Source organism: Etheostoma spectabile, unplaced genomic scaffold, assembly GCF_008692095.1.
Source record: "Etheostoma spectabile isolate EspeVRDwgs_2016 unplaced genomic scaffold, UIUC_Espe_1.0 scaffold00006480, whole genome shotgun sequence".
NCBI lineage: Eukaryota > Metazoa > Chordata > Actinopteri > Perciformes > Percidae > Etheostoma > Etheostoma spectabile.
Window position 1 is genome coordinate 4,789 of NW_022603388.1, and position 25,548 is coordinate 30,336.

General features: G+C 40.4%; 3 non-coding genes across 3 annotated transcripts; 1 reads left to right on the forward strand and 2 right to left on the reverse strand.

The window, feature by feature from the left end:
- Window positions 1-3,617: 3,617 nt before the first annotated feature.
- On the forward strand, window positions 3,618-3,699 carry trnal-uag (transfer RNA leucine (anticodon UAG)). Its single transcript has one exon. It is a non-coding gene; the product is annotated as a tRNA-Leu (tRNA).
- A 21,249-nt stretch (window positions 3,700-24,948) lies between these two features.
- On the reverse strand, window positions 24,949-25,021 carry trnav-uac (transfer RNA valine (anticodon UAC)). Its single transcript has one exon. It is a non-coding gene; the product is annotated as a tRNA-Val (tRNA).
- Window positions 25,022-25,202: 181 nt separating this feature from the next.
- On the reverse strand, window positions 25,203-25,275 carry trnav-uac (transfer RNA valine (anticodon UAC)). Its single transcript has one exon. It is a non-coding gene; the product is annotated as a tRNA-Val (tRNA).
- Window positions 25,276-25,548: the final 273 nt, after the last annotated feature.

Sequence of the window (25,548 nt, forward strand, 5' to 3'; positions counted from 1 at the left end):
ACCGACTCACCGTTTTAACCTCAACCTTGATCTTGTTCTGGTGTATGATGTTGAAATTGAACATTTGATAGTGTTCCCACAGAATCCCTTTTTATCTGACCACTGTTTGATAACTTTGGAGTTTACTCAAAATATGTATATGCAAGATATGCATTAATGAAAAAGAAAGTTGATGTGTATATGCATTAATCAAAAAGAAAGTTTATGTGTATATGCATTATTGAAAAAGAAAGTTGATGTGTATATGTATTAATATAATAGAAAGTTGATATGTACATGCAGAAATCTAAAAAAACCTTGATGCGTTTATGCGTTAATCTAAAAGAAAGTTGATGTGTATTTGCATTAATATAAAAGAAAGTTGATGTGTATATTAGGGGTGATCCGAGTATCCGGCTGAAACGAGTATCCGGTACGGATAAAGCACTTTTGCCAAGTATAAGTATTATACGAGTAATACGAGTCAATATCCGTGCTCGGATTGAATAAGTCTCCACTGACTGTGTCTCCGTTCCTTGATAGGCTAGTCACAGCGCCCCACACTACACACACAAATTCTTTCTGTTGCTGTGTGCCGCTCCGCTCACACACACTCAGGACACGGAGAAGTGAACAGCTCTCTCCCCTTCAGGTCTGCAGGGATTTCCCGTTAACATTTAGGGTTTCTTCAAGCTTCAGTTTTGTTTTATACTTCAGTTTGAACTAGTACCTAGTAACCAGGAGACTTCTGGTAACCGTGGGGATTGTTCAGACATAGTGCTTGGTAGAATGGGACTCGGGTTGCATCTCTGCCGTCGGAGTTTTTATTTTATTTTTATTTTTAACTGCCTGCTGGCTCTGACCAGTTTTTTGAGTGTCTGAAACTTTCTTGCTGTGTTTTATAAAAAAAATAAAAGGCAGTTGCGGTATAAATAAATAATATTACAAATTAAGATACACAAACACATTCCAACCCCCCCCCCCGTCCCCCTGTCTCTCTGTTTCTCTCTCTCTGTATCTCTTACTCACTCATAGACACACACACTCACACATACCTGTGAAAAAAAATAATAATAAAAAAAAAGATTAAGAGTTAAAAAAAGAAAGTTATATTATTGAGTATGAAAACTCGTTCATTACAATTTACTTAATAATTGCAACCACATTGTTGTATTTATTGTTGCACTTGTTATACACTGTAGGCCTATATAGTTTGTTTGTTACCATGACAACACCCCTGATCTGAAGCTCATTGCTGATGCTGTCACGGAAATAGTTTTCTAATCAGCAATAAATATAACAATTTTTGATCAACCCATATCAATTGCATGCTTAAATAACATACAGGTTAAAGCCCCGCCCATTTCAAGACAACCCGACCCACTTCCGGGTTGAATCTGACCACTTCCGGGTTAGGCCCCGCCCAGTCCGAGTACGGATACGGATACAGATAATTCATGTGGTAAACAGATACAGATACAGATACAGATAATGCTGTACTCGCTAATCCCTACTGTATGACTCACCATCCTGGCCTTCATCCGGTGTGCCTCAATAAATATTCTTTGCAAAATGCAATGCCACTTTGATAAAAGTCGCTCACTCATCATGGTAACATTGTTAGATAACACTGCTGCGCTAAATCCTACCCAGTCACAATGCTACACAAACACCATAAGACGTCTGGTTTTGGAAGAATAAGTAGAAAGGTTACCTTGTATGATATGTGAGGTCTTAATGTCTTATGAGACAGTTGTGTCCTCCTAGATGCCACACTGAGCATTTGTTTAGCAAGCTGCATCTTTCGTGTCTTGTCCTTCTTGTGATGTGCTCTGAAATAAAAAAAAACTGCAAATCAATACTTTGCAGTCTATATACACACCGTTTTCACGAGATTGACTCGATATCATATGAAATGATAACGTTTCTAGTTCTGTTGTCGAAGCAAACGGGATGCTATAGCTAGCAAGCTAGCTGAGTAACGTTACAGCTTAGCGCTAGCTCGCAACCAAACTATCAGGATTCTACTCAGCTGCAGTTAGCTTTCTTGCTGAAATACAATAAAAATTAGCCTGCCAAAGTGGACAAACATGCATCGGGAACTATAGATGGAGCTACATGACAACACAGGGTATTTATTCGAAGGGAACAGTTAGGAAAATGAAACGTTAGCCCCTTTGCCATTACAGTTGATCAACACACATTCAGCCTATGCTAGCTACAGGCTACGTTAGCATTGCTAATGTTACTGTTAGCAACGAAATCATACTTACAGCTTGTGGTTGGGATGACCAGACAATCGGAACAGCAACCGCAGCTTAGCAAATCCTGCTTTAAATTGTCACAGTTTTTTTTACAGTTTTTAAAACTGTATTTGGGGGAAAAGTTCCCTGGGATCTCCTTATAAACAGCAGCCATGCCCGTCGAGTGGTTGCTTCCTTGGGAAGACTAGCTATGAGAAGTGTCTCCGTTCCCTGTACAGACTGGAACTCTGCATTTACAACCCTGGTTCATTGTCAATATCCTGGAAAATATTCCAAACTTTCTAATTAGTACATCCCGTCAGAGTACAGGAGCAGCGTTCTCAGTCGGACATCTAATTGACCTAACGCCAGCAACATTAGGAGCTGGTCTCAGGTCAGTGGCCTGTGTGTAAATGTTGGGGCTGGACCGTTCTCCTTATACGTCCATGGGCGTGACAAAGCTACAGGTTCTGAGATCTTGACGTCATCTTTTGGCTTTGTTGGGATTCGCCCGTTTTCAGCGGCAGTTTCAAAAAGTGGGATTTTCAGAGGAAAGGCATGTCAATGGGATTTAAAGCTTCTATGTATGTCCTATTTACCCACTGAACTGTTGTTATTCACCTATGACAAGGTAAAATCGGTTTTGCATTCTATCACCCCTTTAAGGGGGTGCCACTGCTGGACCAGGTGCGCATGGAGCACATCTGGCGTGTGCAGCAACGCCACATCAAGTGCATCCAGGACCTGCCTGGTGTGCAGCTTCATACAGAGACGGGTACCATCAAGAAGGGGGTTGTTGTCCTGACCAAGTATCGCTGTGCCAGAGGGTCCACGTCTCTTGAATTCTTTCATTGACACCTGAACAGGTTCATTCTATCTAAGTAGTATGTGTTTCATGATTGTACTTTTGTTTTTGAATGGTAAATGGACATATTTTGAAGAAGAATTTTAAAACTGTGCTGGAATTTGCAATAAAAAACATGACCTTTCCCATTTTGACAAACTGTTTGGATCACTTGAGGTATTTCAATGAAGTCTTTGGTCTTTGACAGTTACCTTGCAATCTAAAACTGTATATCCTATTGTCTCTGGAACAATAGTTGGCAGTTGGAGGGGTAATGGCTCTTTACAGTGAATATGCAAAAGAAGATGTTCACAAATTCAGCCCACATAAATGATTGGCCCATATTCACACAGACCTACACCTACTCACTTAATGCTGGTTACAATGTTCTAATAATCAACAATGACAGAAAAAAATGACAAAGAGTGACACCATTTTTTAATAAAGTATTGGATTTTGCCTTGCAAAAAGTGTTGTTCCAATAACATTAACAAGCATATTGTTAGTTAAGGTCCCTGCGGGTGTCACGTTGTGGAGACCAGTTACTTGCAGGTAGTGTGGCCGAGTGGTCTAAGGCGCTGGATTTAGGCTCCAGTCTCTCTGGAGGCGTGGGTTCAAATCCCACCACTGCCATTTGCAAATTGTTACATTGCTGGAAGAATAGATGACGTGGAGCCTGACAGAATCATTTGTCTAAAGCGGTGTTTATCATAGCAGGTCCCAGGTTGAGACCATAGCCTATCCAAGAGACAAGATGTCCTTTTTCAGCTAAGATAGAATGACCGGTCAAGACACTTGGACACACGAGGGGCAGATTCAGAAATACGTAAGAGCTCCAACTGCCTGAAGTCCACTAATTGTTACGTTTGAGATTAAACTGTTTTCCAAACAAGGTTTTTTTTCCTCTAGGGGCACTGGATATAAGGAAGTGTATTACTGATTGTATGGACACAGAACTGTTGTCACTCTGTAACTTGGTGCATTGTGAGAGCTGTTCTCGTCATTTGATTGTTCTCTGCAGAAAACAATTAAACCTTTCCACCAAATACCTAAACCTTTAATCCACTTTGCAGCCTGTCTTTATTTTGTTTCAACAAGGTCTCTTCTGCCACTCAAATTCCTCTCTCACTGTACAGAAACTTGCCATGTCGCCAGATATAAATTAGCTCCAAACGACTGCATATATTTCCTAATTCATTTGTTTTTTTCTCTGGGGGGCCATCTATCCATACTTTCATCCATTACTGTATTAAAGTCTCCTCCCCATAAAACTCTAGCTGAAGGGACTACCATTAAGAGATCATTAATTTTACATTCTATTATTGAAAAATTATCTGTATTGTTTTGCCTATTATTGGAAGCATAGATATTAACCAAAACAGAGAAATATTGGTAAATGTCTACAAGAAGAATTATCCATCTACCATCTGTATCTGTTAGGTACTTGATGACATGACCCTTGAACTTTCCCTGCAGTGTAGCGACCCCTGCTGACCTATTACTGCCAAATGAAAACACATCTCATCCCCATTGACTCTTCCAAAATGACGCATCTGCTTCTGAAGCATGAGTTTCTTGGACAAAATAAAAACCGTAAAGCTAACCTGTCCCGCCGCTGAGATCGAGTATGGTCTCGTGACTGCACAACGACGTTTGATTGGTGAAACACAGTCACGTGGTAGAGCCTTCAGCGGAAGACTCTCTCTCTCTGTCAAAATAAAACATTAAAATGAGACGTACGCTGGGGTAAAAACAATGACGCGTAGAATACCAAAGAGGTAAAAAGAAAAGTAACCAACTCATTGTAGCCTAATGTAGCGCAGTAAGAGTACAAGTAATCTCTGCAACAACAAGGAGGTGCTGGGATTTGAACCCAGGATCTCCTGTTTACTAGACAGGCACTTTAACCAACTAAGCCACAGCACCTCTGGGTGAGACTCTGGATGTGCGGCCATGTTGGAGGAACTCTGTGTAAACAATTGAACAGAGTACAGTGCAGTATTGTGCACTTTGGATACTTTATGTGAATGTAGCCATGTCTAAACAACAGAAGAGAATCCAAGATGCAAAGGCATATAGGGAAGGATGATATTTTCGAGAAATTACAGTTTATTGGCGTGCTAAACAGGAGATCCTGGGTTCAAATCCCAGCAGCACCTTGTTGTTGGAGAGATTACCTCTTTTGGCATATCTCATCATGTCACCCAATCTGTGAAAGTACCCTGGTAGCAAATGAAAATGGCATTTACATTTACACAGAAACACCAATACATGCCCACAAGGTGTTCATTTTTGCCTGATAACTAATGAAATAATTAATAAATGCACTACTTTGGCTCCACTACAGTTCTGTGTCAGTCAACTGCTCCATTTCACTCACCACTGTGTGTCAAACTTAATGCCCCGCCACAACAACATCTGTTGCAGGCAACTTAAAAACAAGTACAGATAATCTCTGCAACAACAAGGTGCTGCTGGGATTTGAACCCAGGAAGTTCTGCTGACTAGACAGCACTTTAACAACTAAGCCACAACACCTCTGGGGATGAGCACGGATGCATGGCCATTATGGAGGTATCGGTGTAAACAACTGAGGTGGTTGGGTCATCTGGTAAGGATGCCTCCTGAGGGCCTTCGTAGAGAGCTGGTCCAGGCACGTCAGCTGGAAGGAGGCCTCGGGGAAGACCCAGGACTAGGTGGAGAAAGTACATCTCCAACCTGGCCTGGGAACGCCTCAGGATCCCCCAGTCTGAGCTGGTTTATGTGGCTCGGCAAAGGGCAGTTTGGGGTCCCCTGCTGGAGCTGCTGGACAAAGATGGATGGATGGAGGGAACCCTTTTCACTAGCTCATTGTATTCTTGCAAGACGGACTTCGCTGCAGGAGGCGCTGTAGGTTAGTGGTTAAAGCGCCTGTCTTGTGACCAGGAGATCCTGCGTCCAAATCCCAGCAGTGCCTGATTATTACTTAATAAAGTGTTTCCACATAGTTCCTGATACTTAACATGTGCAACAAAGTTATAGCCTGATTTTCTAGAGCACTAAAGTGACATGTAATGTTGTTTTGTACCCTAACATTACATATGTCCATGTAATACGAATAAAAGCCTTTTGTTGGAGGTGTGTTTGCAACTTTAGTGTTAAGATTATAAAGTTTTTATTATCATGAATTTCAGTCTTACCTTGAAAGCTTAGGGCTCCTGCACACTGCCTGCATGGCGTGAGCGTGTCAGCTGAGGTTAGAATGCCTACCGTATTGGTCAATACTGTTAACATGAGAGGAATAAAAACAGACACGCCACACAGCAAACACTATGTTGACTGTTGAGGAGGACTAAACTAGGACTGTGTTTTAAGCTTTCCATGGCTTGCCATGAGAAAAGGCATGATAACAGCTGTTTTCAGTGTTGATGGAACATGGCCTGACCGGAGGGAGTGGTTAATGACCTTTGTGATGAGGGGACTTATGGCATGGAGGTTGGATTTTACCAGGGCTTTGGGGAAAGGGTCTCTCATCTCTCAAGGTCCTTGCATAGGACTTCTGTTGTTCTCGGTAGGCCTGCCTATGAACAGTGAGTCCTGAGGCGTCGCTCAACGACACGTCCAGCTGTTTTCATTTGCCGGAGTTCGTAGGGGTCCCCTGCTGGAACGGCTGGACGAAGATGGATGGATGGAAGCAACCCTGTTCATTAGCTCATTGTATTCTTGCAAGACAAGGTTCTCTGTAGAAGGTGCTGTAGCTTAGTGGTTAAAGAGCCTGTCTTGTAAACAGGAGATCCTGGGTCCAGTTCCCAGCAGTGCCTGGTTCTCACTTAAGAAGTGTATGCATGTGATTCTTAACAGGTGCAACAAAATTACCAGTTGCCTGATTTTTCCAGAGCACAAAAGTGACATGTGATGTTGTCTTATAACATCATATGTGGCTGAAACAGTCTATACAGGGGACAAGATTCTTCTTGTTTTACAACAAGATTTATAAATTTGGACTTGTTACGACATACTATACTACGACTTTTTAGGAAGATTTCGACATACTACAGTGTGACTTTTTATGTTTTTTTCGACATACTAAACAATGACTTTTATGAATATTTCGACATACTATGATTTTTTACAACTTTTTTAGAATTTTTTGACATACTATAGTATGACTTTCATGATTTTTTTGTCATACTAAACTATGACTTTTATGAATTTTATACATGTTATACCATGACTTTTTAAGACTTTTGATTTTTTTGACATGCTATACTATGACTTTTTATGATTTTTTTGTCATACTATACTATGACTTTTATGAATTTTTGAAATACTATACTATGACTTTTATGATTTTTTTGACATACTATACTATGACTTTATAAAGTTTTGAATACTACACTGTGATTTTTATGAATATTTTGACTTACTATACTATGACTGATTTCTTTTGACATTTATGAATTTTTGACATAGTATACTATGACTTTTTACGATTTTTTGACATACTATACTATGACTTTAATGATTTTTTGACATACTATACTATGACTGTGAATTTTTTGACATACTATACTATGACTTTATGAATTTTTTGAAATACTATACTATGACTGTTTATGATTTTTTGACTTTTTATGAATTTTTGACATAGTATACTATTACTTTTTATGAATTTTGACATGCTATACTATGACTTTTTATGATTTTTGTCATACTATACTATGACTTTTATTAATTTTTTGACATATTATACTAGAATTTTTATAAATTTTTTGTCATACTATACTATGAATTTTTGAAAAGGGGAATTAGCTCAAATGGTAGAGCGCTTGCTTAGCATGCGAGAGGTAGCGGGATCAATGCTCGCATTCTTGTTTTACAAAAAGAACTATAAATTTGGACTTGTTACGGAATACTATACTACACCTTTATAGGAATATTTGGCATACTATACTATGACTTTTTTGAATTTTTGACAACTATACTATGAATATTTATAAATATTTCAACATAATACAGTATGATTTTTTTTATGTTTTATCAACATACTAAACAATGACTTTTATGATATTTCGACATATGACTTTTTATGAATTTTTGACATAGTATACTATGACTTATGAATTTTCGACATACTATACTATGACTTTTTATACAATTTTTGACATTTTATACTATGACTTTTTTAATTTTTGACACACTATACTATGAGTTTTATGAATTTGACATAGTGTGCTATGAGTTTTATGAATTCTTTGACAAAACTATAGTATGACTTTCATGATTTTTTTGTCATACTAAACTATGAATTTTATACATGTTATACTAAAAATGACTTTTGTGACTTTTATGATTTTTTCAACATACTATCCTATGACTTTCCTTTGGAATTTTTTGACATAGTGTACTATAAGTTTTATGAATTTTTGACAAACTATACTATGACTTTTTATGATTTTTTGAAATACTATACTGTGACTGTTATGATTTTGTTTTACTTTTATGAAATTTTCGACATACTAGACTGACTTTTTATGACATTTTGATTTTTTGACATACTATACTATGAATTTTACAAAACTAAAAGGATCTTACTCTCTAACTAAAAGCTCTATCTCTGTAGGGATCCCCCCCTCATAATGTTGTCACACACTTAGCATAATAATCTGAGTCTTTCAACACTTTTAGTGGATGGAAACGCTCTCTTGTCAAGGAGTTTAAACACAGAAAGGGCAGGAAGGATAAATCCACCAAATCAAGTCTCAAATAACCAGCACGAGGCCTCGTTTAATTTATTTTATTTTAACTACAAAACAACAATAACTTGAGAGCGTACAATTAAAAATGGCCAACTTCTAGTGTGCTGGTAATGATGAGAGGACCAATTTACACAAATATTTAATTTGCGCTTTTTCTAAACTCCCAACTTTTCATAGTTTCATCCCAAACCCACTATATAAATAAAAATTACAATGACTTTCTGTCAGTCAAAAAACAGTATGTTTCTAGAGATGAGAAGAAAGTTTTTACAAAATCAAAAAGTTTCAAACATGTCTAAATTTTCCAACCACAACATCTTTAAACGTCTTAATGTTTCTCCTTTGGGCCTTCTCCTCTCCACGGCGGGTACATTGTGGTTAGGGTTGGGTACTGAAACCCGGTGCTAGTACGGCACCGGTGCCTTAACACCCGGTATCTATCGGACCGAATAGTAACGGGGATTTTGGGGCCTCATTTCGGTGCTACTGAAACACCAGCGCTGCCTTTTTCCATCTAGTGGTTGTTTTTGTCATTTAGCAGCAATTTACTAGAGAAATATGTTATTACATATTTTTTCTTACATTTAATTTGGACCATATAGAAATAAACAAGCTGTTCTTAAATGTTGCTGGCTGTCTTGTTGTGCTCCCTTTTTTTTATTTAAACATATACATTTAAAAAATATGTTTTTAAAAGAACGGGTTCAGGCACCGATTCTGGTGCCTAAATGGTAAAGGGTTCTGAGGACAGGCAGAAAACAGTCCAGCTGATCCACAATAACATACATGTTGGTCAGAAGATAGAGTTACTTGCTGTCAGCCTTCAATGTGGAGAGAAGATCAGAATATAACAACACAGCTATCAGGGCATGAGGAGGAGGAGGAGGAAACAGCTTGGCTCTGAAACATGTTTACAACGAGGCAGAGTGAATGCGCTGGTGTCTTTTAAGGTTACTACTATGAGAAAAGGTTTTCCCACATTGTTCACAGCTGTACGGCTTCTCTCCAGTGTGAATGCGCTGATGTCTTTTAAGGCTACCACTATAAGAAAAGGTTTTCCCACATTGTTCACACCAGTACGGCTTCTCTCCAGTATGAACACGCAGGTGAGTTTTAACCTCTTAAAATACACTGGAAAATATATGATTTTCTCGCCTAAATTTTTACCCCTAAAAAGTGCTGCAGTTTCCACCTGCTTTGGCCCTCTGGGATGACCTGAGTTCATTGTGAAGCTAACTCTCTCAGTTTGTTGTTCTAGTGGCATTGTGACACTAGGACTTACTGACACAGAGCTACAGAGGTTAGAACACCGAATTTCTATTTCCGTCCAAGTAAAAATCATCTGAAAAAATTAATAAAAAGCACTACTGTAAGCATATACATGGGCTATATACTAAAATAGTACCCTAGCGAATTGTCTCAACTTAGAACAGAAAAAAATCCAGGAGAAAATTGCTTATAAAATGGATTTTATATGAATGTTTTTCTACAGATATGTCTGCTGTGTTTGTCTTATTTCTTATTTCTAAAAAAGCCAAAAAAGTGCTAAATACATAACTTCTGAAATACAAAAACACATATCCACATCACTCACACAATACATAAAGAAGTATATACATAAATTTATAGGAATAAGTAATCATAATTTGATGAAATGGTGAAATGCCATAAAAAAGGCAATATTTTGGTTTGAATGGGCTGGAGACCCTCTCAGGGAAAATGTTTGTTGGCCATGTTTGATATCATTCAACTCGTCTTCTATTGGCTAAAACAGAAATGCCAGTTTTATGACTCTGTCTCTGACTGGTGGGAAATGCTGTCAGTTTTTCCCACGTGGGCCCACTGGGGGACTGTGAGCTGTTTATTGGCTTACTTGGGAGTATCTTGGGAAATACTCATGCTATTGGCTGAGAAGAAAGTTCATTGGAAAACTGGACAAGCCCCAGATTCCGACGGTGTGCCGAGTGAGAAAGTAGCGCGAACACGGAAAAAGTTACACGCCATCAAAACGAGAAATGATGCATGATCTAGATTTCTGAACGTCAAAACTTGGCCAGAAACTACCAGATTGTGAGGGGACCAGATAATTATGGATTACAAGGCTTGGATATTCTAATAGCTTGGAGTGTTACGAAGGAGGAATACCACGTTTTCGGCGATCTTTCACCGCTGTGATTTATGACACGAGCAGGACAGGTAGGAAAGCACACTCAATTTAGACTCGAATATGTCTGTCTGCTTTACTTCAGAACATGATTAAAACCGTTGTGAGTCACCTTATTGCTTGTGTGTGGGCTCGATGGAATCATGAGACTTTAAGCTTTTAATGGTGTATGGCTTGAGCGTGTTTATGACGGTTTAATGCTTGCAATTATGACGGAAGTCAGCACTTCCGAAAAACGGCGAAGATAAATCCCGGTGCCGGGACCTATACGCCCAACACGTTAAGGTTACCACTCAGAGAAAAGGTTTCCCCACATTGTTCACACCAGTACGGCTTCTCTCCAGTGTGAATGCGCTGGTGAGCTTTAAGGCTACTACTCTGAGAAAAGGTTTCCCCACATTGATCACACCAGTACGGCTTCTCTCCAGTGTGAATGCGTTGGTGAGCTTTAAGGTGACCACATTTTGAGAAAAGGTTTCCCCACATTCTTCACACCAGTACGGCTTCTCTCCAGTGTGAATGCGCTGGTGAGTTTTAAGGTGATTACTCTGAGAAAAAGCCGCCCCACATTGATCACAGCTGTAAGGTTTCTCTCTAGTGTGAATGCGTTGGTGAGTTTTAAGGTGATTACTCTGAGAAAAAGCCGCCCCACATTGATCACAGCTGTAAGGTTTCTCTCTAGTGTGAATGCGTTGATGTCTTTTCAGGGCACCCTGTTGTGTGAAAGCTGCCCCACATTGATCACAGCTGTAAGGCTTCTCTCCAGTGTGAACTCTCTGATGAATCTTTAAATATCCTGATGTTGTGAAGGATTTGTCACAGTGCTGACAGCGGTGACGTTTGACTCCTCTTCCTCTCCGTTTCTATCAACAGAGAAAAAACCAAGAGAGTGAGTTAGTGAGGTGCCATGCTGTAGAGCTCTATCTTAAACTAGAAACAACACTTAGAGCAGTGGTTCTTAACCTTGTTGGAGGTACTGACCCCCACCAGTTCATATGCGCGTTCACCGAACCCTTCTGATGATGGCCAAGCGGGGCGTGTCATCACGAATCATATGAGTCGGGTGTGTGTCTTGACCTCCGCCGAACCCTGAGACTGACTCACCGAACCCCTGGGGTTGATCCAACCCAGGTTAAGAACCCCTGACTTAGAGCATGTCTATGGAACATTGTTTGACTGACGCAATACTTTTCTTAACCCTTGTGTTGTCTTCCCGTCAAAATTGAAAATCAACACTTTTGTTGAGGCTTTGTATGAATGTTTAAAATTTCTTCAGTTTTTGTCACTTTTTTGACGGTTAACAATACATTACACCAACTTATTCACTTTTACTTTTTTACAGTATTTTTTGGAATTTATGGTCAATAAACCTCATTTATAGGAAATATACCTAATGTTTGAGTGAGAAAAGCAGAAATTAGGAATTATTTAGAATAAAATTAAAAGGAATGGATGTTGATGAAATCACAGACTGGAATATGTCAACTTTTACTCAATACTATTTAAAAACACTTCAACGTTTTCTCCAAATGCTATAAAATTGAATAAGACACCCCAAAATTAATGAAAGTAGAGATTTGTACTTGAAAAGAGCGTTGGGGGGGAATCAAATATGTTATTTGGGTAATTAAAAAGAAACATTGATGTAGGACAACGGGTCATTTTGACCCGAGGACGACATGAGGGTTATTATCTGCCAACATCACTATTATGGAGTTGCATTATGGGAAATGTAACATTCAGTGTTGGTTAGTTAGTGATAAATAAACTACTTTTAATCAATTTATGTGTGGCCTCCATTTTGTTGCCAGCCTTTAGCCAGCCGGTAACAAATGGGGGATCATCCGGGAATTTTTGTGCCAGGAAAGTTGTAAATGTAACATTTTCCCAGAGATTTGAGCTTTCACTGGTATCTGTAGGGGTTACTGTGTGTCTTCATGTTGCTGAAACAGCTCTACTCCAGTTAAGTAAATTGGAACCATTGTCCTGATAGGCATTAGCAATGAGGGGCACCAGTTGACCTTGACCTTTTGTTTAGGTTGTTGTTTTTGCTAAATCAAACTTGTATAGCCAGCAGTATTGTGTAAGTAAGTAATATGGTAGTGTAATGTGGTATTGTCCACACAAGCTACATTTCCTCAAGCAGTTCTGAAGCTCAGAGAGCTTTCTGCTGTGCTCTGGATTAAACTGCTGAGCATCACTGATGCCTCTGAAAAACACAGGCCAAACAACAGTTATGACACGCATGCTGCTCATTCTGTGGAATTGAATCTGTCATTGAAAGGAGCATGTTCATAATAATAGCAGTGCCGTGTTCAATTAGTGAGCTGATTGATTCTGTGAAAAAACAGGTGTCAGTATGGCCCATAATTAATCTATACTGTATATATACATATTTAAGGAAGGAAGGAAGAACATGTTGTGCATGCTGGTTATAGTGCATTTCACACTGAAATACTCAGCAAAATGGCTCGCTCCAAACATTGCTCTGAGGAACAGAGGACTTTGATTAAAAAGTTGATATGAGAGGGGAAACATATAAAGAAGTGCAGAGAGATTAAAGCTGTTCTGCCAAAATCATTTCAAATGCCTTGAAATGGCATCCAACGCAGACCGACGTGGGCAAAAAAAAACAAAGGACACATTGACTGGCCAACAGAGAAATAGAGCAACATTCTGGGGACTGATGAGAGGGAAACTGTTCTTTTTGGGTCTAGGAGCCACAGACAGTTTGTCCTCCGACCCCCCTGCTCTGAAATCAAGCCCCAGTCCACTGTGAAGACAGTAAAGCATGCTGGTTATGGGATGTTTCTCATACTGTGGTGTTGGGCCTGTTTATCACATACCAGGGATCCTGGATCACAGGGTGGCTACAGGTATTAACAAGTTAAATTTAAGACTTTTTAAGACTTTTTAATACCAATTCTAAATGAAATTTAAGACCAAATTTACAATGGAAAAACAAAGTGGAAATATACAGTAATCTTTCCAAGTAAACACAAAATTAACAGTATGGTAAAATAACAATAATCTGTTGAGTTTAAGAACATTGACTTAATGTGTGTAATCTAAAGCATAACACAAAAATGTAATTGCTGTCCTAATTTATATTATTACAATATTTTCAGAACATTTGGGTCCCTTGAACAAATTGTTATAACATCAAGTGAAATAACAAGTGAATATTAAAAAAAACACTGTTCCTTTTGAACAAAAAAAATAATTAAATGCCAATTCCAGCTGCTTTTAAAATGCAAAGACTCTTGTATGATTTGTGTGCCTAACAGACACAGAGAGAGAGAGAGAGAGAGAGAGAGAAAGAGAGAGAGACTCAGATGGATGGGTTGCAGTTTGTGGAGGACTCATCATGGAGAGAGAGTAGACAGCAGTGTGTAAGAGTGTTTTGCGGTGTGGGAATGTGTGTGTGTGTGTGTATCTATATGTGTGTTTTCAGGTCTCCAAGTGACCAATTTTTGTTCAAGTTCTGATGTCTACTCATGAGCTTTTGTGAATATACTTGGAAAACAATTCATATACTATAATAAACAAAACAGTGACTTTGCACTTGAGAAAGCCTTCCCAAAAGAGTGTCTTTACCAATTTATAACATACACGCACATACAAGTCCAGCTGTTTGCTTTTGGTTGTCTGGTTCAGTGTCTCGTCGAACATAATTACAAACGCACCGCATTTCTGGACTTCTGTGATGAGGTTTTTTTGATATATGGCGCCAATCCAATTTAGCCACGTATCTGGTTTGTCTTTTCCAGAGGTAAATTACTGTAAAAGCCTTGAATCTGGAAGCATTGCTTGGAAACACTTCTTCAGTCCCGTCATTTGACCTGTATGAATTGTGTCTTGTCACGGTCCTCAGCCCCCATCACCTCGGCTCGGAGTGTTGGCGTAGAGCCACAAACTGCTCGTAGGTCAGCTGGCATCGTTGGCTGTAGATTTCCGCATAACATCTAGCGTTGTAGCGTTGACATCGTTGCTAGCGGTGGAGCAGAATCTAGCGATGGCGGGTAGGTGGCGTGCCTTTACGTAGTCTGTGTTTTTTGCTTTGTATGTGCGATTCCACCGCTCTGATCCCCATTGTCCCAAGTTTGAAAATCTTCCGACACATAACGCCGTTCGCTTCATAAGCATTTTCAGGCACCGACCTTAACCATGGATACTCGTTGTTTTCAAGCCACTTGTCACTGAACTTGCATTCCCCCATGTTTCTAGACGGCTATCAACAATTACTGTATCACCTGCATGCTGCGAAATTACAAATCCCGCGAAATTACAAATGTCACTGACTACGGCCACGCCAACACCCACCCACGAAGCAGCTTGATTAGTTGAAGTGGTTAAGGTTAGGATAGCCGATTGGTCAGGGGATAGGACATGTACAAATGGGCTTATGTTACCGCGACAACACAGCGCAAAGCCTACCGGGAAAGAATATTCGACAACAGATTGCCTGCATTTTCGCCGTGACATGACATAAACATATTTAAGACCTACCCAATCTGAATTTAAGATAATTTAATGCTTTTTAAGGCCTTCATTTTAGGAAACGTGATTTAAGACTTTTTAAGGACCCGCGGCCACCCTGGATCAGTTCCAATATATCAGAATACTTGAAGAGGTCATGTTGCCTTATGCTGAAGAGGAAATGCCTTTGAAACGGGTCTTTCAACAAGACAAGGACCCAAACACACCGGGAAGGAGCAAAGTCTTGGTTCCAGATGAACCAGATGGATGTTATGGAGGGACCAGCCCAATCCCTGGACCTCAATCCCAGAGAACACTTGTAGGGTGACATCATAAATGCTGTTACTGAGTCCAGACCCAGTAATGCAGAGGAATTATGGATGTAGTTCAATGGTCCTGGGCTGGGATAGAAGGTTTGCATACAAAGATGTAATAATTGGTCGAAAGGGGGTGGGCTATACACCCTCCCCCAAAAATACATGCATGTCCATTGATCTACGTTTGTATATCAACAGACAGAGTGAGTGAGTTAGTAAGGGGCCATGGTGGAGCGAGCTAAGTAAAACAAGAGCATCGTTCACAGCATGTCTGTGTCTAAGTTCCACTGCTGCAGAACCATGGTAACCATGGTAATGCAGCACTATCAGAGGGCCGCAGTTTAATTGACTACCGGTTTTTCTTTGAGGAATTACTGTATAATATATAAATCCTAAAAGACATTTGTGAAGCCCTCTGTGTGCATTCATCAATATTGAGATTCGATTTCTGGGACTCTTCAGTCTGGAGTAACCTCTTTCCTTCACTCACCTCCCCCTCGACACCTTTCCTCTTGCCCTCCTTCTTCTTCTCCTCCGTCTCCTTGTGTTTCTGCATGTACTCGGTGATAAGGTCCAGGTCCAGGTTGTCTTGTGGCTCCCATGTGTTATCCTCACTGGAAAGGTGAGTGCAGACAGAAGAACATCTCCTCATACTTTGTTTTTAGACAATCCATTGATCCTTTGAGGGCATGATACAACGCTGCAATCTATGCTGTAGATTATTTGCATTCACACACATATATAGTACAGGCCAAAAGTTTGAACACACCTTCTCATTCAATGGTTTCCTTTATTTTCATGACTATTTACATGTAGATTATCACTGAAGGCCTAACAACTATGAATGAACACATGTGGCATTGTACTTAACAAAAAACTGTGAAATAACTGAAAACATGTCTTATATTCTAGTTCTTCAAAGTAGCCCCCTTTGCTTTTTGATAGTGCTGCAAACCCTTGGTGTTCTCTCAATGAGGTTCATGAGGTAGTCACCTGAAATGGTTTCCACTTTACAGGTGGGCATTTTCAGGGTTAATTAGTGGACTTTCTTACCTTATTAATGGAGTTGGGACCATCAGTTGTGTTGTGCAGAAGTCAGGTGATACACAGCCGACAGCCCTATTGGACAACTGTTACAATTCATATTATGGCATGAACCAATCAGCTAAGTGAAGAGAAACGAGTGGCCATCATTACTTTAAGAAATGAAGGTCAGTCTGTCCGGAAAATTTGAATGTGTCCCCAAGTGCAGCGGCTAAAACCATCAAGCGCTACAATGAAACTGGCACACATGAGGACCGCCCCAGGAAAGGAAGACCAAGAGTCACCTTTGCTGCTGAGGATAAGTTCATCTGAGTCACCAGCCTCAGAAATCACAAGTTAACAGCAGCTCAGATTAGAGACCAGATGAATACCACACAGAGTTCTAGCAGCAGGCATAGCTTAAGAACAACTGTTAAGAGGAGACTGAATCAGGCCTTCATGGTCAAATAGTAGCTAGGAAAACACTGCTAAGGAGAGGCAACAAGCAGAATAGATTTGTTTGGGCCAAGAAACACATGGAATGGACATTACACCAGTGGAAATCTGGGCTTTGTTCTGATGAGTCCAAGTTTGAGATCTTTGGTTCCAACCGCTGTGTCTTTGTGCGACGGAGAAAAGGTGACCGGATGGGTTCTACATGCCTGGTTCCCACCGTGAAGCATGGAGGAGGAGTGATGGTGTGGGGGTGCTTTGCTGGTGACACTGTTGGGGATTTATTCAAAATTGAAGGCATACTGAACCAGCATGGCTACCACAGCATCCTGCAGCGACATTCCATCCCATCCAGTTTGCGTTTAGTTGGACCATCATTTATTTTTCAACAGGACAATGATTCCTAACACACCTCCAGGCTGTGTAAGGGCTATTTGACCAAGAAGGAGAGTGATGGAGTGCTTTGCTTCCACACTCACCGGACCTGAATCCAATCCAGGTTGTTTGGGGAGAGCTGGACCGCAGAGTGAAGAAAAAGGGCCAACAAGTGCTGAGCATTCTGGGAACTCCTTCAAGACTGTAGGGAAACCATTTCAGGTGACTACCATTCAAGAGAATGCAAAGAGTGTGCAATGCAGTAATCACAGTAAAGGGGGGGTAGTTTGAGGAAACTAGACTATATATGACATGTTTTCAGTTATTTCACACTTTTCATAATTCCACATGTGTTCATTCATAGTTGTGATGCCTTCAGTGATAATCTACAATGTAAATAGTCATGAAAATAAAGGAAATGCATTGAGTTATATGATAATGATATATATATACACAGTATATCAGGACCAAGAACACCAAACATTAATATTCTAGACTCATACTTACTCTGAGAACCCCTTCCATTCAGCAGAAACTCTACTCTTCCCTTCACCACTCTGCGGTCCAAAACCTTCTCCACCACATACTCCTCTTCTTCCTCTTCCACCTCCTCCTCCTTCTTGCCTTCCTTTCCTGCTCTGGTCGCCAGCTTGCCGTCTTCTGAAGGTGCCTTTACTAGACCCAAGGAGGTGGGGGGGGGGGGGGACATGCAGAGATAAAGAGACAAGGGTTAGAAGAACTAATGGGAGGTGTAAGTGAATTCTAGTTGACCGTGTTTTACTAGATTAAAATCTTCTGTTTGAATGGAGAAAATGCAAGGGCTGATGAGGGGACCAATCCATAGGACTCAGAGTGTCAAGTATCTCCTGCATTCAGACTGGAAGAACTACTACAATGTAAGGCCCAAAAGTCATTAACTGGAAATACAAGCTACATGCACAGTAGCCTGGACCAACCACACTTCATTTAGCAGAACATCTCCAAGGCAAGGCAGCTTTATTTGTAGAGCACATTTCAGCAACAGGGCAATTCAAAGTGCTTTACACGAAATCAGTTAAACAGATAAAACACAAGTACAAACAGTTAAAAATCATAAACATTAAAAATTAATAAAACACATGAATAGACAGTTAAAAACAAAATAGAAACATTAGGACACATAAAACACAAAAATAAAAGTTACAGTGCAGCATAAGAAATTTAAAGAAATGAGCAGTCATTTAAAGAAAGGCAGCATCAAAAAGAAAGGTCTTCAGCCTTGATTTAAAAGAACTGAGAGTAGCAGCGGATCTGCAGGTTTCTGGGAGTTTATTCCAGATATGAGGAGCATAGAAACTGAATGAAAAAAAAAAAACTCCAGATGTTCCAGTGTGAAAATGGAAAGTTCAGAAAGACATTTTGATGGTGCAACAAGGCAGGCCTGGCCGCTTCTTTAAGGGAATCACTGTAAAGATTCCCAAAGAATATGTTAACATTAGCCATCTTATATCTAACTGGGATGTTTTGGGAGTGATTGGAGCAGGATTGTTGAGGACGAAGTAATGTTACACAGACTGATAAGCCATGGATGCAGCACATTGACATAGTGTGTGTGTGTGTGTGTGTGTGTGTGTGTGTGTGTGTGTGTCTGTCTGCTCTCTGTCGACATGCACATGTGTTTCTTCAATCAGGGTGAACAGTTCCTTCCTGAGACTATGTAGCAGAGCCAAAGTCGTTGCGTCCAGAGCTCAGCCCCGCCCACGACTATTCTGATTGGTTTAAAGAAAACAAACAAGCCAAAACATTTCTTCTACAGTAAAAGAACGAAGCAAAAAAATCCCAGTTAAAGCTGTTTTTAACTTTAATAAATGAAAACATCTTTCTAAGAGACAACAAGGAATCCTGTTAAATAATCCTGATTTCAATAGAAACCAAAGTAATTGGGATTCATTTCTCTTTCCCTAACGTACGACACGGAAAAGCTTCAAATGATCACATTTCAGATACATAAAAATCAGCAATTGTTTGTTTGTTTGAAGATATATTTCAGGCAACGCATTAAAGCTTGGTCTATTTGCTGGAATGTTCCAAGGTAACTGTTGTAGCAAACGTTAGCAGATAAGCCGTTGACAGTGTTGAGTTATGAAAAGTTAAAACAAGGTATTTATGCTAAAGTATGCGCAGTCGGGTTGAGAAGATTGATTTAATTCAGTGGTGAATGCTCCATATCAAGCTGTTTAATTATCATCTGTTGTCTCAGCGACGAGTAGATCAGGACGGCCCTATTGTCCCCCCCCACTCTAAAGAAATGATTAGGTCAAGTCTGGCATCTCACATATAGAAAGAAACCTTTTGCTTCACACCAGGAAGTAACCTCTGCCCCCCCCCCCCCCGCTGTCTTAGACTATAAGACGATACAATGTTGATTAACTGTATTTTTGTGTCTCTTTTATGTAGTGTTAACGCTCTGGGCCCTGAGGCCATTTTTACAGTTTAATTTCCGTCTGGTTTTATTTTCTTAAAAAGCTTGTAAAACATCAACCCTGTTGTCTACAGTCAAGATATGAACATCATTTTTTTCAGGACAAACTGGGGTATTAGAATATTTGGGTTGCAGTGAGGTCACTTGCATGTTAAAAATGGTTGTAGGGCCTTAAAGATAAATAAATAAATAAATAAATAAATAAATGAATCTTCCAGATATGTATGATATCACAGACATATAAGTAAAACCTAAGCCATTTTCCATTCTAAAAAACTTTCATATGTCTTGGGAGTCCACACTGTGAAGAAAGAATCATTATAACTTATACAGTTGACAAAATACAGACATTTTTCCAAAAAAGTCAAGACGTTTTGCTCTCATGACATTTACCTATGCCAATAATAACATAATAATGTCATATTTATTGATATTACACCCACAGCAATGTTATACAAGCAAATATGTGTCTAAAAATTGCATTATTTGGCCTTCCATAGAGTCTATAGGCATTTTGTCCCCTCTGGCCTTCCATACAAGAGTTTGCCTTTATTCCATATATGGGCATGTACTTCCTGAAACAATAGACGGGACAGACAGGGCAGACGCTGAGGAGCGATCTAGCAGAAGAAAACGAGCCAAAACGCGATGAATTATGGATATAAAGTGGACCAATCTGGATATAACAGTATGGATTTGAAGCCCAAAGAGGGCTGAAGTTCCAGGCTGGATAGAAAACCCCCTGTAGAGGCTAGAAAGACCCGGAAAAGACCGCCGTAAAGCCGAAAGCGTCAGGAGTCAAACGAAACCGAAAGTGAGTAAATCGCTTGTATGGTTCAAAAGTTATTAAACTATGAATCAGAGGTACTTTTAAACTCGTGGGCGAGTGTCTCGGGCTCAGAGGGTTAACTAGCATGTTAGTTAGCAGTAATTGGCCTGTGTCTATGTTAATGTTAACGTTAACTAGCATGCTTGTTAGCAGTAATTAGCCTGTACCTATGTTAATGTTAACTAGCATGTTAGTTAGCAGTAATTAGCCTGTGCCTATGTTAACTAACATGTTAATTAGCAGTAATTAACCTGTGTCTGTTAATGTTAACTAGCATGTTAGCAGTAATTAGCCTGTGCCTATGTTAATGTTAACTGCATGTTAGTTAGCGTATTACGTACGTTACAACTTTCAGACAAGTTGCTCACGGTCACATTTACGTCGTCAAGCTCAGTTGGAGGCTGCGCAGTAACGCTCAGCATCACCGGGAAAGAGCTTCTAATAGACTTCACTGGTCTCCATGGAAACAACGGACCTGTTGGTCCACTTCTTTAACTGTCTATGGTTTCACTCACTCACTTAAAAAAACTAAATGGCTATTAGACTACAAGCTAGTGCTAGCTTGTAGGCTAATAGAGCCAGTTAGGTCAGTGGGTCAGTGTTTTCTTTCTTTCATTCCATTTCAGGTCTGTCAGTCACAGTGAAAACCGGGGACATTTTCAGGGACAGGTCAACACAACCGGGGACTGTTCCCGGAAACGGGGACGTCTGGTCACCTCCACAAGGACTTAGCTTGTGCTACACTAACTGCTAACGATGCTAACGGGCTAACGATGCTAACAAGCCGTTGGTATCATAACTTAACAAACTGGTGGATGTAAAACAATATTAACACACACACACACATATGTGTGTTTTCATATGTTACATATGGAAATGAATGAATGTAAGAATGTTTACCTTCTGTCTGGTTCAGTAAGTGCAGTAATCAGCCCCGGTAAAGATAACTGATTCTCTTCATAATCACGGATAACGGTCGCCGAAGGCCCGCCCCTCTGCCCTCAACTCGACAGCTGATGGACGGCACGTTAACAGAAACCAATAGAATTGAAGTAGGTCAACAGATTTTAAAACACTGTATTTTTACTGTAACACTGAACCATATTCAAAATAAATTATTTAACGGTTACAAAAAACCACGGAAAAACTACAAAATAATATGGTATAGAGTATACATAATTAAATAAACCTGACATGGTGTAGTAATAACAATAACTGAACTTTTCTTTCATAAACATTATATTACTATTTAAAATCCTGAAAATGTAGAAAGTATGTGTGTGTGTGTGTGTGTGTTGTGTGTGTGTGTATGTGTTTATTGTGAGTACATTTCTTGAGTTATTATTGTATGAAATTATGGTTTAAATTATGATAAATGTATATATTAACTCAGTGTTCACATCACTCCAGTTTGGAGGTCTTTACACTTTTTTCCCTGCCCCTCAAAGAATGTATTTCAAAATGCTACTGCATACACAGAACCACGGGGGGATGGAGTCCAGGTTGAAATATACACAAGTTATACTTTAAATATTACAATTATTAAATGAAAGTGGGCGTGTACAGGAGGGATAAGAGGCTGATTCACATATGCACACTTGTAGGTAATATGTGATTTATAACAGAATATTACATACAGATGTGCATGCACATGGTTTTATCGATCTGATTTATTTTTGGCTTTTGGTGTACGTACACTTTCCGTAAGGATCCTACATGCAGTTTTATAAATAAAACCCAGATTATATGGATTATGGTGGGTTTGGTGATAGTGCTCTATAAAAGTAGTGATTATTTACATGGAGTCTGGTGGAGAAATGCTGTTCTATACACGCTAAAAGTAGTGATTATTTACATGGAGTCTGGTGGAGATATGCTGCTCTATACACTAGAAGTAGTGATTCTTTAGATAGATAGATATTCATTGATCCCAAAAAATGGGAAATTACAGTGTTACAGCAGCCACAAAATATACATACATACAATATACATGAAATAATAATAATATGACAAAATATAAGAATATAAGAACAAATATTTAAATATGTACAAGATGGGAAACAAATCTGCATCTGTTTAAGTATGCTAAAATGTAAATGAACCAATCGTGCCGGTTGCCCTTATTGCAATATTGTGGTGTCTCAGAGTCTCATCTAGCACCCAGGATGACGCGTTGAAGAGTTTTAATTGCCTGTGGTAGGAATGATTTCCTGTAGCGGTCCGTGCTGCATTTAAACTGTCGAAGCCGCTTTGAGAAGGAGCTCCTCTGTAGGACCATGGGGGGGTGGAGAGGGTGGTCAGGGTTATCCATGATAGATAACAGTTTGATCAGTGACCTCCTCTCCACCACAGCTTCAAAGTGTCCTGTTTGCAGCCGATCACGGAGCCAGCCTTCCTGATCATTTGTTCAGTCTGTTTGTATTGCTGGCTCCGATGCTGCTGCCCCCCCCGCAGATGGCGGAGGACACAGAGCGCTGGCCAAACACTGGTAGAAGATCTCCAACATCCTGCTGCACACGTTGAAGGATCTCAGCTTCCTCAGGAAATAGAGTCTGCTCATCCCCTTCTTGTAAACAGCAGTACTGTTGACCTTCCAGTTCAGCCTGCTGTCAATGTTGACACCCAGGTATCTGTACTCCTCCACCATCTCCACGTCACTTCCCAGGATGCAAAGGGAATGCGGAGCAGTTCCCTTCCTCCAGAAGTCGATCACCATCTCTCTGGTCTTATCCACGTTCAGAAGCAGGTGATTCTTACCAGACCACTCCACAAAGTCACCCACCAGTGCCCTGTACTCTCCCTCCTGTCCATCCCTTATACACCCAACAACTGCAGAGTCATCAGAAAACTTCTGTAGATGACATGACTCTGAGTTGTACTGGAAATCTGTGGTGTATAAGGTGAACAGAAAAGGAGACAGCACAGTCCCCTGTGGGGCCCCCGTACCACTCACCACCACATCGGACAGAACACGGTCCAGACCGACAAACTGTGGTCTGTCTGTCAGGTAGTCAGTGATCCAGGAGACTGTGGACGCACCGAGACCCATCATCCTCAGCTTCTCACCAAGTAGCAGTGGCTGGATGGTGTTGAATGCACTGGAGAAATCAAAAAATGTGATTCTCACCATCCAGGTGATAATGAGCTTGCTGCAGAAGATAGATGACAGCGTTGTCCACTCCCAGTCAAGGCTGGTAGGCAAACTGTAGAGGGTCCAGAGAAGAACTCACCTGCGGCCTCAGGTAGGCAAGACCAGCCTCTCCCCGCACCTTCATCACATGGGATGTGAGAGCCACTGGGCGGTAGGCCAGATGGAGTCGACTTCTTAGGGACTGGGACAAGGCAGGACGTCTTCCACCCTCTTCAGGCTCAGGCTCAGGTTGAAGAGGTGATGGAGAACACGACAGCGACTGGCGCAGTCTTCAGGACCCTGGGGCTGATGCTCCGTGCCAGCCCTTGCGCTGGTGTAGCCTCTCCAGCTGTCTCTTCACCTGGCCAGGTGTGAATGTCCTCTCCCCCCATTGACACTTCAATGGGGGGAGAGGACATGGAGGAGGGCTGACTACAGGGGAGTGAGGAGGAGGTGTGGGAACAAAAGAGGTGGGGGAGGAGGCATGAGGGGGTGTAGGGGTTATGGAGTGGCAGAGGACGCAGTTCCACTGGGGATTGAAAACCAGGACCTTCTGCGTGTAAAGCAGACGTGATAACTCCTACACTATGAAACCTCTGTAAAAGGCACGACCTGTCTCATTCCTTTGACATATATCACTAGACAAACAACAAAGACAGTCCATAATCCAGAAATAGTCCATCCATGGATACACTGCCAAGAATGAAAGACGAAACGTATTTGGAGAACCTTTAAGAAAGTCCAGTTTCCTTTAATTTCTACAATTCTATGTATAACTTTTGACCTAATTGACTGAGAAAAAAAGCATTGCTGTGGGTTTTTATTCAATTGTTGTTCAGCCCTTTTTCATGACTTTTCAAATGACAATTGCGCCACGGTAACAGGACATAGTTCTTACTTCAAACCATAAGTGAGATTCCACTGGGGATTGAACCCAGGACCTTCTGCGTGTAAAGCAGACGTGATAACTACTACACTATGGAACCTCTGACTTACTGCCATCTTTAAAAAATCTGAACAATACAGGAAAAATAATGGCTTCAGGTGAGGTTCTGAAAAGACATGGGCTTGTATTTCATTATCTGCATTCAATTCTTTCTTAAGACTTTTGAAATAACAATTCCCAGGTGGTACCATATCCATAGTTCTTACTTTAAAGCATAAGTCTGGTTCCACTGGGGATTGAACCCAGGACCTTCTGCGTGTAAAGCAGACGTGATAACTACTACACTATGGAACCTCTATGAAACTTCTGTCTTTAACATAATCGGAACCATACTGTAAATAAAATGGATGGAAGTCAGGTTCTAAAAGGTGAAACAAAAGCACTTACAAAGTCTTTCAGATAGACGATATGCCTTTGGAACAGGTTTTTTTGATTGTCGAGTGTCGTTCACTCCATTTTAAAACCTTTCAAGGGACGCCTGCCAGGTGGTAACAGGACATAGTTCTTACTTCAAACCATAGGGCTGGGTCCACTGGGGATTGAATCCAGGACCTTCTGCGTGTAAAG